The sequence below is a fragment of the Schistocerca cancellata genome, chromosome 5, assembly GCF_023864275.1.
Source record: "Schistocerca cancellata isolate TAMUIC-IGC-003103 chromosome 5, iqSchCanc2.1, whole genome shotgun sequence".
NCBI classification, from domain to species: Eukaryota; Metazoa; Arthropoda; class Insecta; order Orthoptera; family Acrididae; genus Schistocerca; species Schistocerca cancellata.
Window position 1 is genome coordinate 582,160,815 of NC_064630.1, and position 6,000 is coordinate 582,166,814.

Consider the following 6,000-nt stretch of genomic DNA (forward strand, 5'->3'; position numbering starts at 1 on the left):
CGGGTTATTAGATGCTGCCGAAGAACACATTGTGCTGCTGGGAACAGCGGGATGGTTAAGGTTTGCCTAACCACCATTCTTTTCCCAGCTGTCTTTAAATATTTTCAGAGTTCGGTGGCCAGAGGGCATTTGGGAGTCTACAAGACCATCCATAAAATACGTGGGACTCTCACCTGGCCCTCGTTGAATCGTGATGTCAGGAAGATTGTTAACTAGTGCTTGAGAGTGTCAGATGGCCAAGTCCAAATGGGATGGGCGAAGGGCTTTCTCCAATCCACCTAGGTGGAGACTTCCATGTCCCATGGAGTCGAGTATGTTGGTCCCTTCCCCACGTCCAAGATGGACATCGTTATATATTTGTCGCCATTGACAGTTTTACCCGGTTTACCTGGCTGTTGCCCAGCAGTGGAATTGTGGTGAGGTAAAGTATTAAGCACCTAGGAAAAAATTTCTCTCGGTTCAGGCCTTCTAGAGTCCTTGTTACCGACAACGCTCCCTGCTTCATTTCTATAGAATTTCGGACCTTTTGTTTCCGTTCTGGGGTTAGACATGTCACCACCACCCTGTATTACTCCCAGCATCCGTCTGCTGAGTGCGTCAATCGCGACGTAAAGTCTTCCTTCATCACCTTCCACTCTGAGGCTCAAACCAAGTGGCACCTTACCTTACCATGGTTCAACCTGGCTTTTAACATCGCCAGACACGAGACACACCGAGCCACTCTTGCCTCTTAAGTCGACCCATTCCCTCAGTTGTCCACTGACAAACATTTGGTCCATTCACGGCCTCCTACCCAATGAAATTACTCCTCAGGTAATCAAAGATAATTGGCACAGGTACAAGGCCAACATACAAAGCGCTCATAGGAGCGAAGCGGCGCAGTATAATCGGACTTGTACAGATAAAAGATGTGATCTTCGTTGCGAACTTCAGGGCTAGGGTCCTTCAGGTGAAGCTTCCAGTAAACTGGTACTCCTTTTTGTGGTTCTCTATTGGGTGATAGAAGTTCCCACTCAGGCCACGCTCAGGCTTAGGGATGAGGAAGATGAGAGGGAGTTCCGTGTCCATCTCAGTCAGCTTAAGAGGGCCAATGTGGGTTAAGTCTTTGCTGTCTTTTCCATCCTCCTGCCCCCCTCCCCCTCCCCCGCTGTTTTGGTTTCCACTTGCAACTGAAATCATAACTTAAACCCTAACCCCTTGGCCAGCTCATACGCTGCTGCACGAAATCGTCCATGCTTACCACTAAGAACAGGTCTGTAAAATTGCCTTCCACTGATGATGATGGCTAGCCATCGAAACCCACAGCAGATAAAATAAAACTTCGTAACTGAAGCAGAACGATATGTTTTTTCATTGTAATTGACATTCGCAGACCTGGAACATAACCCATAACGGATGTAACTCATACAGAAATGTTCTTTCTTCAGTCCATAGACAAACTATACAAGCTTTGCCCTCAAGATATAGAGGCGGTGTTATCAGAAAATTGTCAACCTCTGTTGGGGAATTTAGGTGAATAATTCTGACGACGGCGGACAATATATCCATTATTAACCTTGAGCTCTCGGATAATCGGCTTTCTCAATCACTAGCGATTTCAGGGTAGTAGCTTAGACGAATGTGGAAACGCTCTTTAGCAGGTTGTGAGACGCTGACCTCGTAGTGGAACATAAACAATAAGTTATGTTTCATCTAACGCTTATAAAGAAGGGAAGAGGAATGGTTTCCAAATTGGGAGCCAGAGAAGAATTTCGCAAACCACGTAGTTGGGAAGTAAATGCTAACGGGATGAGACGACGATGTACTCAGGATAACCACCACTGCCAAATCTTGATTCTGAAAACATCACTAGAAGTAAACCTGTCGCAGGTCCACCATACTTGGAAAAGGTACCATTAATAAAGGGGCAATTTTAGTTGGAATCCTGCCGTATTTCTGGCACAAAATTCAACCTGGACTGCTAGCTACGGTTGCAGTGGTGATGCAAAGGACGGCTTCAGAGAACGAAAGCAATGCAGATTGCAGGATAATTTGTAGTAAGGCAGAAAGCATAGTGCTTATCCACTCGCCACCAATCGGTACAGATACCACACCGTGAGGGAAAACTACGTATCTGAGCGGGTACCTCATCTCAGTCAAGTGCAGAAACAAATTAGTGTTGAGTGGTGTTGCGTTTTAATAAACTGATATAACTGAGAATGAGACATCAATACCACTCTGAAGGGATCACCAGTCGTCTGTTTCGACTTCCATTGTTACAGGGATACCGTGCTTCGAGAAGCGTCTGGGATCTATAGGAGGTCAGATGGTCGTCACATTCGTCCTCCTAAGCGCTACTGTCTTCGATGACGGACTGGTAGAGCAAAGTGGTCCACCTCTGTCTGCTTGCCGAAAGAAGTAGTTCAGGTAATCAGGGTGTCTGGAAGGAACGACTTGTTTCAGTCTCATTACAACTATTCACTCACATTGTCACGATAATAGTTGAATTTACTCAGGCTTCAGAATTCAAGGCGGTTAACTCATTTCCGTATAGTCTATGTATGGTTTTGTAAGATTTTTTCTTGTTGCTAGAAACCGAAGGAGTCGAGAACGTTTTGTCGCTGTTCAAACAATCAGTAGAGAAAAAAGTGAGACCAGTGCGTCGATATTTCTCTAGTAATGTTAATATTGAAGTTAACCTCAGTTTTGTTTGTGTTTGATTTCAAATGGCTCTGAGCAATATGGGACTTAACATCTGAGGTCATCAGTCCCCTAGAACGTAGAACTGCTTAAACCTAACTAACCGAAGGACATCACCCACATCCATGCCCGAGGCAGGATTCGAACCTGCGACCGTAGCGGTCACGCGGTTCCAACCTGAAGCGCCTAGTACCGCTCGGCCACTCTGACCGGCTGCGTTTTATATCAAATAAATATGTTTTGGAGAAGGATTCAGCTTTGAAAAAACACAGTTTTTATTCTTTTTCTCCCGTACCTGACTTGGTGAAGTCTTAACGGTTATCGTTGAGTTCACTCTGTTTTATATGGAATAAAAAGTAAAAATTTAGACGATAATGTATGCAGGTTTGGGATTTTGGTCAAATATAAATCTTAATAGCTGCCTGTCGTCGACAGTACAGCAGATATTTCGGTAAATTTTGTTATATACAATCGTTAAAGATTTCTCTATAGCACGATACTTATATTCAAAGAAACTGTCAGGCGTTAATGAAATTATTAGTGTTTGGGTTATTTTGCTTTTTTAAAAAATGTTGTGTTATATTTATGCAATTATTGATATGTTGCTTTCTGCTGTCAACACTGTTACGTTAATTGTAGTTTAACGTTTACCTGCCAGCTTATCGTCTTTTTCCGAAGCGTTTCCGCCTATTGGTTATGATGACATGTTACTTATGATGGGCTTTGTAAATTCGTGAGTGCGGAGGCTGGCAAAACAAATTCAAATTTGTGGTAAGGTCTCATGGAACCAAACTGCTGAGGTTATCGGTCCCTAAAGTTACACACTACTTAATCTAACTTAATCTAACTTAAACTAACTTACGCTAAGGACGACACACACACCCATGCCCGAGGGAGGACTCGAACCTCCGACAAGGGAAGCCTCACGGACCGTGACAAGACGCCTTAGACCGCTCGGCTACTGGGGGGGGGGGGGCGGCATTTATGTATTTTATGTTTTGTTGTTTGGCTGCTACGGTCGCAGGTTCGAATCCTGCCTCGGTCATGGGTGTGTGTGATGTCCTTAGGTTAGTTAGGTTTAAGTAGTTCTAAGTTCTAGGGGACTTATGACCTAAGATGTTGAGTCCCATAGTGCTCAGAGCCATTTGAACCATTTTTTTGTTTTGTTTTGTTGTTTTCAGGTTGTCGTGACTCTTTGGAGCAATGGTATGCACTTGTAAGATATATATTTTGTTATAATGTTATGAATATAATGGCCATAATCCCAATACTATGTATATTATCAGGCAAATCTGTCGTTATTTTACACAAAATAAAATAACGCTCTGATTATGGCCAAAGTTCATTTGAAACATGTACAGGAGGAGAAGAAGAAAAACTGTGTTTGCTCAAGTCATAGTACATCTTCAATACACATTTATTTTTCTGTAACGAAGATACTGCACATACTGAGACGAGCAGAGCACACCAAGAACTGCAGTCGTAATTTACCATGAATGACGGAAACAGCTGTAAGCAAAAATAAGAACAATGTTCTAGAATATTAATATATGGGAAGTTCTGGTTGACAATAACGAATTATTAAGAAATAAAGGAGAGTACTCACCTAAAGGAAGAAGCGATGCGTTGTCGATAGACACACAAGGAAAAGGTATAGAGCTTAGCTTTGTCGGCTTTCGAAATGGAATGTACATATAGACACACACAGACAGACAGACCGAAACATCCACACACACACAAATGCACAATGTAGGGAGACAGGCGTGTACATGTGAACAAGTGTGTGTGTGTGTGTGTGTGAGTGTGTGTGTGTGTGTGTGTGCGCGCATGTTCCTCCTACAGTTTGTGAATGAAATTCCACTCCGAAAGATAGGAAAGCAAAGTTCTGTATCTTTTGTGTGTCTATCGACAATGCAGCGCTTTTGCCGTTAGGTGAGTCGTCTCCTTTATTCTTAAAAAATTCGTTATTCTCAACGATGTTCTAAGAGTTCTGCGTCCATACATGGCCTGTGCACATTCGTGTGTGTGTGTATGTGTGTGGGTTGGTGGGTGAGTTAGTGGGTGTATGGGTGGGTGTGCGTGTCTTTCTCTGATTTTGTGTGAGTTTGTTTACGAGTGAGTCGGGAAAGGGAAACGATAGAGAGGGATCTGGTGGCGTCCTTGAGTATGACGTCACTGCAGCACCTGCTGCCCGCTGCACCAGCATGAAAGGCGCTCTTTGTGAGAGCAAGACGCCCCGCACAGAAAGGAAGCAGAGGGGAGCGCGGTCCTTAACCCAACGGCGACACCTGCGCTCCGGCTGGAAAGTAAGGGGAGCCCGGAGGGGTAAGACGGTGACGTAAGAAGGCCGCGCGTGACGCGGGGGCCCAAGGCCGCGCCACGAGGGGCACACTGCGGCACGAGGAGGTCCATTCAGACTCCGGGGCTGCGTCTGAGGCGGAGGGCAGCTTCCGCCAGCTGCGCGCGGTCAAGGCCGGGGAAGCCCCCAGTCTGTGGCTTTCTAAGCAACGGCTCCTTCCTTTGTCGGGCAGCTGTGAAGGCGAACCGTGCGAGGCCCAGTCATACAAACAGCTGACCAGGCGGCTAACACGTTTGTCGCAACACGTAGATTTCAATGGAGGAGACGCCTTTCCCAAACAGACACGTAGTGAACTTTCGACTATTTTAGAGTACAGCAGAAACATGTTTATCCTGCCTTCACTACCCGCATCTCTGGTTCACGGGGATGGTTATTTTAAGTGCAGTAAATGTATAGTCTCTGACATCGGGACATCGGAAGTAATAGCGGCAGCATTTGACGACGACGGAGGTTAAATTTAAATTCACCCGTCCGCTCAGTGTTCGCTGATAAGTTAACAGTGAGTCCTACAGTACTGTATTGCTCCCACTTGTTGCGAGTGTAAAATGACGTCAAAGAGAACGAAGTGGTTGTGTCCACGGACAAAGCGTTTGATTCACTGCATACGACAGAGCTCGATGAAGCATGGCACAGCGATATGCACACGCTACAGGTGGCGATATTATAGGATACACGAGGTAAAAAAGGGTAGTGAATTGCCGGAGCTGTCATTTGCAAAAAAAAGAATGGTCCAAATGGCTCTGAGCACTATGGGACTTAACATCTGAGGTCATCAGTCCCCTAGAACTTAGAACTACTTAAACCTGACTAACCTAAGGACATCACACACATCCATGCCCGAGGCAGGATTCGAACCTGTGACCGTAGCGGTCGCGCGGTTCCGGACTGGAGCGCCAAGAAGCGCTCGGTCACACCGGCCAGCTGTCATTTGCACTCGGGTGATTCACGTCAACAGTTTCCTA